This window comes from Agelaius phoeniceus, chromosome 3, assembly GCF_051311805.1.
Source record: "Agelaius phoeniceus isolate bAgePho1 chromosome 3, bAgePho1.hap1, whole genome shotgun sequence".
NCBI classification, from domain to species: domain Eukaryota; kingdom Metazoa; phylum Chordata; class Aves; order Passeriformes; family Icteridae; genus Agelaius; species Agelaius phoeniceus.
Genome location: NC_135267.1, coordinates 19,547,223 through 19,559,261, shown reverse-complemented (window position 1 = coordinate 19,559,261; position 12,039 = coordinate 19,547,223). Strand labels below are relative to the sequence as shown.

General features: G+C 38.1%; 1 protein-coding gene across 1 annotated transcript in view; it reads left to right on the top strand.

Moving 5' to 3' along the window:
• The window catches only part of LOC143693538 (uncharacterized), a 40,586-nt gene extending 28,845 nt beyond the window's left edge, over nucleotides 1-11,741 (top strand). The window contains exon 4 of the mRNA XM_077175092.1: nucleotides 9,340-11,741. The gene's annotated coding sequence lies outside the window, so the exon portion shown is untranslated. The remainder of the gene's footprint in view (nucleotides 1-9,339) is intronic.
• The last annotated feature ends 298 nt before the right edge of the window (nucleotides 11,742-12,039 follow it).

Here is a 12,039-nt window from a genome sequence, read left to right as displayed (position 1 = left end):
CTGCCTCAAGTAATGCCTGTTCTTTTCTCTCAAATTTTTCTTTGACGTTGCTAATTAGTCAGCCTTAGCCAAAAATGGGTTAAATGACTTCATAAGTTGTCAGTCAGGTGTTCAGTGTGACTGCAGCATGTGGTGGGGCTGAGCACCGTGATTTCTGTGAGGTCCCTGGCACAGCTCTGGATCAGTGCGTACATGAACCTGCCCCTGCATGGGTGGATCACGCGGCGAGGCAGCACCGGTGGGACTGCTGCATGTAGACAGTGTGAAGAGGAGGACTCTGAGGGAGGCTCTGAGGGTGGAGATTTCATTTCTGTTAAGACACACTGAAGAAGAAAGCATGAATGAGCTGTCATAGAAACTGTAACGTGGAGTGCCAAATCTGTCCTCGTGTGATACTGGAGGTAGAGAAAAAGGCTTACTAAGGGCAAGGAAGGTTGCAGGTCTTGACTGGCCTAGACCATGACAATAGCTGCTGTTTGATTCAGCTGAGAAGGGACAGGTGGCCCTAAGAGGATATAAGGATTCTTAGAGTCTTCTTTCTGGCAGTAATTTTCTAAATCTGTTCCCGTCACAGCAAGATTTTTGCCTTTACTTCACTGGAGAGTATCAGGTTAAGAGATACGTGGAAGACTAAGAGTTGCCTGGATGGGCTGGAAATGTAAGGATCAGTTGAAAGGAACTTAAACTTAGATTTTATGCATAAATAATTTGCAAGCCTGGGTGTTTGGCTAGGTCTGTGGAGTTGGAAGTATTAATTACTTGTTAGAGTTAGAAGGCATATTTTTCTTGAAGTCTAAGGGAGATGAAGAAAGATTTCATGTGTGCCATTGGACACAGAGTCCAATGGCAGTTTTCTGGACCATGTTCACAAAGGGGATGGGATTTTTTTTAATTGCAAAGTAAACCACCCAGACTGCACGTGTAGAAGGGCTTTTAAGGATTCTCATTCTAAAAACAAATGGAATATCTTCTGATAAGGAAGGAAGAAGGGGGGTAGCAGAATAGAAGACCTGATTCTAGACTGTCACAGAAAAGATTGGTGACTCAAAATACACAGGGATGGAATAGTGCAAATATCTTTAGACTTTGGCAAGAGCGCTGTTTGTTAAGTTAACCTGAAGGAGATCTGGGATGGAAATAGGAAAGTGAAACTTAAGGCAACTACTGTGCTTAGAGAAGAAATAGAGATCTGGGTATTAAAAGAAGAACCGAGTAATCTAAGAGAGGCAAAATAATTAAAGGATGAAAATTCCCTAATAAGTCATACTTTGCCTTTAAACTTATTTGTAAGTCATTGAAAAGGGGATGTCTTTAAAAAGAAATGATCCAACATTAATATTTTAACATGGTTATAGTAACCATAAGACACTAGCAATAGGAAATGCTTCCTGCATTTCTTAATTCTTACTTGTGAATGTAATAGAACTCTTAAGCCAGCATTGGCAAGAAAAATTAAATGTACAAGTATTTCAAGTGCAGTGCCAAACATTATTCCTACTTGTCCATGTAGAAATGACAGCATTTCAGGCTGGTAATTTCCACATTTTAAAAGCATCCTTACCTAGAACTTTTTTCAGTTTCCTTCATTGAGGAAAACAATGTGTCCACCATTCTCCATCTGCATGGGCATGCCCATACTGCCCCGTAACTATTGAAATGCCAGCCTCTTTCAAAGCCTCACAGCTTGAATGCCATTTGCCATAGTGCATTCAGCAGCAGAGCTAACTGCTTGGTGGGTGTAGAGGAAACGCTAGAAGATAGCTGCACATAATTTAGGTAATGTAGAGAAAAAATCCAAAACCCCCTTTGAATACTCAAGGGTGAACTTTGAAAGATTTTAGGAGATTAAGTTGTGCTAAATAGTAACTGACTGTAAGCTTCTTTCCACTCAAGTTTTGCTGCTGATGTGAACTTCCAGTAACTTTTTAAGTGCATCTTAGCATTTCTGCTTCTGCAGAATCTGAAATTCTTTGTGTTCTTATAAATTTGATTTTGAAGGAGTTACATTTCTTGGGTGAAAGGAGCCAGCTATTCTACTATTCTGGCATAGTGAGCAAGCTGGCTGTTGAGTCATGTACTCTCAATGCTGGTAATGTTCTTGAGATTTCCTGAATAGACAGTAACTGGAATAGTGCTTATCATCTGGACATAGTACACTCAGTCTGAGCAAGTGGAATGTGTAAAACTGAGACACTTGGGTTTGGTTTTTGCATGTTTTGAATGTGCAAAAAGTGGGGGTGAAATGACACGCAGAAGAGCTGTTGTAGAAACAAGTGTTTACGTGTAGGGAATTTGAGGGAGGGAAGTTAACAGAGAGAAATTATGAGCCTCAAGGGTCCTTGTTACAATTAGAGCCAAGACTCAGGAATTAAGAATTCCAATTTAGAGAGTACGCATAAATTACCTCTTGTTTTAACCTGACAAAGACGTGCAGTTGTATGGAACAAAATAGGAATTGTGAAAGGTTTCCTAATAGAACTCAAAAGCAAGGTCAAACATGCTTATAGTTTTTCTATTTAATTAAGCACTTAGTCAGGTCTGCAACTAACCTTGCCTTTCCTCTTGAGTCAGTGGTTAGGCTCCTCCAGGAGAAACTTCTCAGACTACAAAGCTCACCTGAACTGAAGGGAGGTTCCAAGGCTTAGTTTAGGTATGAAATTAAGAGGTGCTCTACTTTAAGTGGTTTGAGGGTTTCCTGTGAAGAGATTTACTTCACATTCTTTTTTTTTTGCATTTGCTGCTGCTCAATTTACAGACTTACAGGCAGTTTGTGCTCCATCTCCCCTTCAAAATTACATGGCTTTCAGGATGCTGCCTCTCTGCTTTTTATTTCTATTTTTTATATTAGTATCCCAAAAAGAAATGCTCAGAAAAAGTCTCTATCTGTATTTCTATTGCTCTCTCAATTTTATTCAACCTGAGATATGAAATTGTACAAAGGAAATCCAAGAGTGCGTTATGGTTAAAACTGAAGCTCAAACCTCACAGCTGTGCTGAAATGGCCCTGTAAGGCAAGGAAAATATTTCAGTAAGTTCTTTTCCAAACCATTGGCCTAAAAAGTTAATTTTTTGTTCATGGTTTTGAACTCACCAAATTTCTTTTAATTATATAATTTTTAAAGTTTTTTGCATGGGACCTAAGAAGATACATGCACTGAGTTGATTGCATTTAGTAAGAAAATCAGAGATTTTGTAAGACCGTGCAATAAGCCAGTATTAAAATTATAAACATTTGCTGTATTACTCTTATGCAAGCAAGTTTTCCTGATGTAAATTTCCACAGGTCAATGTATGTTGCTTTCCTTACCTGAATACTGTTTCTTACAAAATGGAAGTCACAGTGTCACTAACATTGAGTAGGTCTATGCCAAGCAAAAATTTTAAGTTAGGTTTCTTAGCCACTTAACAATTCTCCTCTTGATTTCTACAGATTCTGGTGTTCTCTTAATACAGATTTTTGCTTCAAAGTAAGACTTGTTGATTGTGGTAGGACAAGAAGCTCAATCTATAAATTCGCAAAGCTGAAAATTCTTGCTGAGACTAAATAACATAAATTATGTTTGGCGTGGGAGAGTGGTTTCTTTCCTTTTTTGATTGTTTTTTAACCTGTGCACTAATGGTCTGAAGTAAGGCCTGCTCTTTAAGTACCCTGTGAAACCTCTCTAGTTAATAGCTCTAGTAGCAAAGTTTGTGACTGAATTTGGACATGGAGCAGAAAAAAATGTTTATGTGCTACATGTCTTGCTGAAACTAATTTCTACCATCAAGCAATCATAGATTTATGTATTTATTTGCATGAAGAAGTTAGATAAAGTCTGCTGTTAGAAGTTTCAAAGCAAAATCACCTCAGCCGGGGATGCTCTGGAAACTCTTTCCTTTGCAACTCTTTCCTTTTGCAGCTCTTGTGAAAATCAGAGATGGGGAGAATGTGGGGAGAGCTTGTGCTGTAGCACAAGGACAGACATGGTAATGCTTGTTTCACAGAAAAGCTTAATTTAGCTTAGCAACCTCATTGCTAAATATTCCCTGTCACTTTGCAGCATAATCTAAGGAGACTATTTAGGAACAGAGGGAATGTGAATGTGTGGGGCCAAGACTCGTTGCTAGAGAATATGATGAGCATGAGAGAGGAGAGCAGTGAACCTTAGTAATAGATTATTTAGTATCAAGCTGGTTCTTCTTGTCCTGAGGCATACAATGTTTAGGCCTACTCTTATGCCTTTGTTGGGTTTTTTTTAATGTTGATAATGTGCAAATGAGATCTATTGTGCGTGATTTTTTTCCATTCAGGATTTGCAGCAGGGCTGGGTATGTTTACCGGGACAGCAGGGGGGAGTTAAAGAAATAAGAGCCTGGAGTAGGGGGGGTTGTACTAGCAATTCTCTAGACTGTACTGACATCTGGTGGCAGTTTATATATTTGTAAAGTATTTGAAATACTTTTCATACAAAGGTGGACCAATTAATTCCCTGTCTAGAATATGCCTGCTTATGTATTTTGGGCTGTTCCACCCTATTTTGTAGCTTGTGTGTGGTGACTGTTCTTTTCCTGCGGTCTTGCTTCTGACTCTCAGAGTCAAAAAGTTTAAAATTGTTGAAACTAATCTTTCTTTCACCTAGTTTAAAAATGTATTGACTTTGTTTTCAGATTTTTTTGTGAGTCTTATAGCAGTTATATGGAAAAGGAAACATTATTTTATTTTCTGCCTTTCCCTTCAAATAGTTGCAGGGCTCATGAAGAAAATGAATGGGATAGTTTTCTTTCTTTGAAGCTGAAAGGAGAGATGAAGGAGAACCCTGAGATCTGCCTCCATTTTTAGGTCTTCCCCATCAGACAGAGACTCCAGGGCTCCTCTTTACCCATGTATATATAAATACATGTTTCTGAAGTGGAACACAAAATATTTAAGATGGGAAAAAACAGAATTCACTGTCATGGACTTGAAGTAATCTTAGAAACATGTCAGGGTTTTGTTTTTTTAAGAAAGTTGATAACAAATCATTTTTACCAGGATCAAAAGGTATTCACTGAAACTGTGTGGCTTTCCAGGAACGGGCAGGTGAAAAAGAAATCTTGGCACTTTTGAGAGAAATTGTTCTTCATGTAGGAGAACAGCAGTAGTGAGAGGTTTGTAGTTTTCGTGGTTACCACACAGAGATGGAGACTTAGGAATGGGTTCCACCAGACTCTAGCTGAGCTCTAAGGATGCCTGACACTGTGAGTGCTCCTTCCCAAGTCCAAATCTCAGTGCTTACTTCAAACTGACTCAGCTATTACACTACATACTAGCTGCTTCTTGAGGGGGACTGATCAGTGAAGGAGATAAGTTAGGAATATCTCCAAATGTAAAGACCACAAAGTCTGCAGGATTCCACCAGGCAAAGAAGGAAGAGTTTTAAATAGCTTGCAGTCTTCCCCGAGCCTGCTCCTTTTTAAGTTGTCTGTATTCAGAAGGGGGATTCAGCACAAGTATTTTGCCTTCAAGTGGGTCACTGCAGGTGGGTCAGGTAAGCCTTTATGTAGGCAGGTTAGCCTTCCCTGTGTGCATTATGGATTTTGAGGAAGGTTTTGAGACACTTTAGAATTTTTGTGAAAGGCAATGTAAGAGGCCTTCCTATACAAATAGTGCATCATTAGTTTTGCTAATGGCACAATATTTATAATGTTCAGTGATATTTGCCCCCATTTTCATGGTGTGCTTGATGCAGGGAAGAATGATTAGCTTTTTTAGAGGGCCATGAGTACAGAAGGTAGCATAAAGTCAGCTCATCTTACAAGCCTGTAAGGGAGTTAAACCTTACACTATATATAATTTTCTTCCTGTTTGCAGACAGGGTAATTTTTCTTTATTTTATGGTCCTCTGCTGTTGGGTGATATAATTGAGTGGTTCTGGCTATAAAAAGTATTCTCTAAAGTGAGCAGTGAGTAATTTGTGCATGTTGGCACCCAACTTATTGTCATTACCAGAAATTAAACATTTAACTTGCTACAAAGGAAAGAGAATACATTTTCTTTTCAATCTTTCCCTTTTGTGCTTAGTTGTAAAATAAAAGCAAATTAATGACTACATTTTCTTTATGGTGTGGCATTTACTGGGCAACTCACAGTCTATAGGTGATGGCAGGGCAGTGCTTTAGTTTTGGGTTGGTAGTTTGTTGTTGCACTGAATTCTTTTAGCAGCTGCTTCTAATGTAACTATCTGTACTACATTTTACAGTCATATCTCTCAAGTGTAGGAGAGTGAAGCCAAGGGAGGGAGAGCAGGTTTTAGCATCAGGTAAATGACTATGTCACTAACACCTTGCCTCTTGGAGATCTGGGGGAGAAAGCTTTTTTTGCAGTACTTAATCCTTTTGTGATAGCTTTGCTGAGACCATGACTGCCTGTGTGGCTATTGGTGCAAGTAGTGCCTTCCCTTAGACCCTTCAGGGGAAGGATTTTAGGCTAGCTTTGTGCAAGGCTTGCTGGCAAATCAGCAGCTGTATTTCTTAGACCCCTGCAGAAGGACATGCTTTGCAATGGAAGCTAGGGCAGGCAGGTTGCTGTATCTGGGTACCTGGACATAGATGAGGAACTGTGCCTGGCAAGGGGATTTGATCTACGTAGCTTCTTATCCTCCTCAATTACATCACCTTAGATGCATCTTTGACTACATAAATATTAGTAAAAAAGGGAGCCACCTGAAACAATATGGAAGTCAAAGGCAGTCAATAGAGAAGCAGTAGAAATACAGAGGACTTGTGCTTAAAGTCATCATTTAATTGTTGTCATGTTCTTCTGTCATTTGTTTTGACTGTAGGCCCTTTAGAATAGGAATTACTGTGTTGCACATAAATGAAATTCTCGCCAGAAGATTTCCTTAAATTGTTTGAGGTTACCTGGTGCACCTTTCAAAAGCACATCTGAAATATATATGCAAAACTGACTTTTAAAGTCCTAATTCACTTGTCTCATTCATTCAAATGCTAAAGCTGAAGAATATATAACAAGTCTCCAAAGTGTTTAGGATTCTGTGCAGCCATAATATGTTACTTAGGTTTTATTCTGATTTTTCTTGTTCTGAAACTCCAGATTCTTTTTGCTTCACGTGTTTTGAGTATTTCCTTGTCACTGCATCATTTGCCTTGACAAGTTTTCTTCTCTGTGTGCTGACAGTATGTTGCCTGTTACAGCACGGGCTCTCACAATTTTCTTAGATATGAGGCCCACAGCTCCAGTAGTTCATAGGCTTGTTTTGAAAGCAGAATGTTTTCCTGCTATAGACATTTGGGTGACAGTTTTTTTCCTTTTACTTACTTTTTAGCAAATAAAATATCAATGCTTTCTGAATTTACATAGTTGTGTGGGTTTTTTTTATTGGGGACATACTAGATTATTAGAAATCGGGTCATTTTTTTGTTCCATGTATTAAACTTGGAAGAACTGTTCTAATCTTAGAGTGTAAAGTAAGTTAATATTTTCTAAGTCAGCTGTCTGATTTTAAGCCCTGAAATTTGAATTGTACTGAAAAAGTAATTGTAAATAGCAGTTCTAACCAATGGTAATAAAAGATGCACATCAAGATGATACCATGATTGATGTTTTAAATATAAAAAATAATCATCATAGCTCTTCCAGGATCAAAATAGGATCTGTTAGCAAAAAAAAATATCAGATACCTGTCAACTAAAGATTGAGCATACTGTGGTAAATTCCATCAGAGACTACCACAATATTACTTTTTAACTTTCTTTTGTAAAGAGCTGAAGTGCCATCTGCAAATCTTAAATGAGAAATGTTAGTTCTCTTGCAGCAGTTCCTGTGGGATTTCAAAACTGGCTCTGCTTCCAGGAAGACCTGGGATTAGATTACCTACTGAGATGTTTACACCTTGATTATTCTGAGATGTTCCAATTTTCCTTGCTCTGACGGAACAGCTCCATGATTTCATTTCTGCACTTCTTGCTTTTGTTTCTCCTGCTGGATTCATCATTGAGCCAATGCCAGGCTGTTTCTAGCAGGACTACCTGGCAATCTGATTGGTGTGGCTGCTTGACAGGGATTTTCCTCTTCTAGTCTATGCCCTAGAGAGAGATCCAACCCACAGACCCCACTGACATGTAAAAGTGGTGAAGTTAGGAAAGATGCATCATTTTAGTGCAGAACTAGCATAGGTTGTTTAACTGCTGACCAGATGATTTATTGAGGACAGACAGCTTGAGAAAGAAAACTTTTAATTCTTAAAATTTGTCCCACCTCTGTCCTTGCAGTTTGTATTCTTTTATAGCAGACTAGAAGGTAGAGACAATCTGTGCCTTCAGATCTATTGCAACTTTTGAGCCTCTTGCAGATCTCTAGGCCTCCTTATGAATGCTCAAGCAATGGACAATTGCATAGTCCCCTTCTTTCCCCTTCTGCTGCTGCTGTGTTTCCTGACCAAATCGATTCCCTCCAGGCACTGGCTTTTGGGATATCTATCCTGATTCTTAGAATCACTGGAATGTTATGTAGATAATGGTAGAGGAGAAAATTATATCGTTACTTTGGTCCAAATGAAACTTACTTCATGCCCCCAGAGAGGCTGTTTCCTCAGAAAGCTGGCCAATATACTGTGCTATAAATGGTGTTCATATGATGTACTAGTATTGGGGCAACCCTATACTCCTAAAGAGCTAAGGCTCCTCTACCTTTTCAATAGCAGATTAACTTTTTTTGAAGTACATTGCTGTGCATCTATAACACAATTCAGGTCCCTGGTCACTTGAATATTGTTTTTGCACATGCATTGTTTTTTAAAGCAGAAACTATTAATAATCTTGTCCCAAAGCTTTTCTTACATTGCACTTAAACCTGTTTAAGTGGAATCTTTTTCTCGTCTGAGGATTTTGACTTTTGTTCTACATGAGAAAATTTTTTCTTTTTTCTGATTTGATTATCTTTTTTATTTTAGCTTTATTTTGTTTGGGGCTTTTTTACCTCCTAGAGATTATGCCTTCAAGGAAACTGAATACTTAAAATGTTTCTGAGTGGAAAGTACAATCTCAAATGTACCTAGACTGCTGTTATCAGCCACATGTTGCTATTTAACCAAACTCTTCAATTTACCAAGCTATATCTTTAAAAGTATTCTTTTCCTCACAGTATTCAAAAGTGTTTCTGAACTGTCATTCCTCTGTTAATTAAAAATAAGCTAGATAGTGTAGGCATTCTATGAGCCAGCACTCGAAATATCACTTTTAAATCGTGTTAAAAGCTTCCAGTCCTTTGGAAATTACATGACAGCTCTTACTTGTAGAATGCAAAGATCATTTTTCTGCTATGTGCACTCATTAAAATGGTGTATTCTCTGTTTTCTGCAGGCACAACTTCAGGACATGCAAGAGTACTTTGGAGTGAACTGGCAGTAAGCCTTGCACAGTACCATGGTGGCAATAATACTGGCTGTCCTCTGGAGATGCTGAAGCTCAGCCTTGTTTTGAACTTCTTTCTTAGACCCTCCAACTTGTTCACAAAGGACTTAAAACTGATTTGGATTCATATGGTCATGGGTATGGATTTTTTCCTCCCATTTCTTGACATCTGCATGTTTCCAGCAGTCAGTGATGAAGTCAGTGCTAGGTCTGCTGACATTTGCTCTGTTCTGGGGAGCTCTGAGTGACAGGTATTGTAAACATCCTACACTCTCAGCTGTGGAAACTAAGAAAGCTGGGAGAAGGCTGTTTACTCTCCCTGCCTTGGAAATCATCTGGAGGGCAAGGATGGAATATTATGTTGATTGTATTTCTGACAGCCTGTATTTCATACTTTACATTATGGTGTCAGTAAACAAATTATGTCATTACATCACATCATCACTGTCTTGTGTTCAGACCAAGGTCAGAAGGGCCTTATGAAATGCTTCAGCTGTACTGCTGGCTTGAGGGAAGCTTGAATAGTGTCAGTAATACACTGCAGTACTTCCATCCTTAAGCAGTGATTCAAAAAGACCTGTCACACTGTTTGTTTATAGGTAGTGATACATAAAAGTTGCTGTGTGGACATCCTCAAATTGACACATCAGTATTGTGTTTAATCAAAATCACCCTTAAATGGTTGGGACTTGTTTTTTAAGATCTACTTAATTCTTGTTTTTTCCCCAGAAGAGCTAGAAACAGAGGTTAGAAGGCAAAAAGATTGTAGGGGAATTAAAATTTCAGTTTCTTTACAAAGAAAATCAGAGGTGTTAACATCAACTCCAACTCTAAATTAAATTAGGACACAAAGGTCTTATACCTTATGTTTTCCACTTGGTGTTCCCTACCACTTGCTCCCCAGCCTGTATCATACTTTGTGCTTTGTCCTGGCAATCTTTGTCTTCTTCCTTTGTGTTTCTTTCATTCCATATGCTGTAAGCCAAGTCAAACTTACCAGTTTAAATGTAGAATAAGCTGAAAAAGTAATTTTCCTTTTAAATCTAATATCCTGCTGGCATGATCCTAAACTCCTAAAGTGAGTTTTGCAGCTTTTCTTAAGCATGGACTCTGGCAGAAAGAATATTCTTTCCCTCTTTTCTTTTTCCTTGTTTATGGGGAAGGGACACCTTTTGTGTGCTCAAAGATCACTGTCTAGTGTCTTTTGCAATAGCATTTTTATGTGTTCAGATCCTTCTGCTTCAGCTTTTTAGGAAAGACATTTAAATATAAAATCTTCAAAATAAGGGCTTTTAGAAGAGTTTAGTTTTCAGGGTGTGGAAATGGATGGGAGTGGGAAGACAACAGGTAAAAGAATGTGTAAGGATTTGAGGTAGTACTTACACAAAATGGACAAAAAAGAATTTATACTTTTATGCAGAACTTTTAAAAGTCAGTTATTTGAAGTAATAATTGTTTTTCAGGCTCTGGCTTGCTTTCCTATTGGAAAAGCCAGGGTCAAAGTGCTGTGGTGAAGGACTAAGTTGATGAGTAAAAAGAAGGCTTATGATTAATGTAGTAATTTCCAAGAAAAGCAGAGTTAACCCTTGAAAATGATTTGTTTTAAGGAGATGTTAGCTGTTCAGACTAGTCAGACGATAGGGGGTAGCATTTCCTAATGCACATGGTTCCCTTGGCAGAGAGAGATTTCTGAGGATGATGGGGCACAGTTACTTCCTCCACTGCATGACTGTACTGATTGTAGATTATGCTGTCCAGGAAGGACAACCTCCTGAAGAAGATAAATTCCTTAATTTCTGAGATGTGGGTTTGTAAATTATTTTTATTTAGACATGTTTTGGGTTTGGAGACATTATTTTGTGTCAATTGAAAATACTTCTCTATATTTAATATTACTTACTTGTGCATTGAATAGTGAAATTCTGTCTCCAGTTTAATCAGTATAAGACTCCAATACTCCCAACTTTGTCGTACATTTTTCCTGGCTTTGTACTGACATGATTTGTTTAAACTGCAAACTAATTCAGTGACTTGACCCCACTGAAAACTAAATAAACAAAACAGCTTTTATGTGGATCAGCTGCTTACTCCACCACTGTCCTGTGCCTGAAATGCTACTGAAAGTCCTAGTTCCTTCAAATATGGCCACTTTCCTGAAGAAAATCACAGCGTTTATTTTGAATAGATTGTGTAGTTCTAAAACAATAAAATAATGAAATTACAGGATTTTGAATATTTTATTTTATATTACATTATTCTGCTGATGCTGTCTGTACACAATTGCAAGCACGGTGCTAAAATAAATTCAGATTAAATTGCTTTAATTAAAATGTTTCATCTTTTGAACACCATTTTTGCTTCTCCTTAAAAGATTTGTTGGTAAAGTCTAACCTAAATTGTGTTGCTAAAATGGAGCAACTGGTAATTTTGCTATCTCCAGACCTTCAATTGTAAAGGTATGTTCTGTTGTACCTTCACCATACTGAGCACTATATAAATTGCATCATTTTTAGATCACAGAGGTTTTTTCCTTCCAAGGTATTGCTTGCCAAGCCAAAGGCAAACATTATGTCCTTTTCTCTTGTTAATCCCAGACTTCAAAGTGTTGAGGATTCTTTCCAGTCTGTCAATTAAACACAGTTTTTCCAT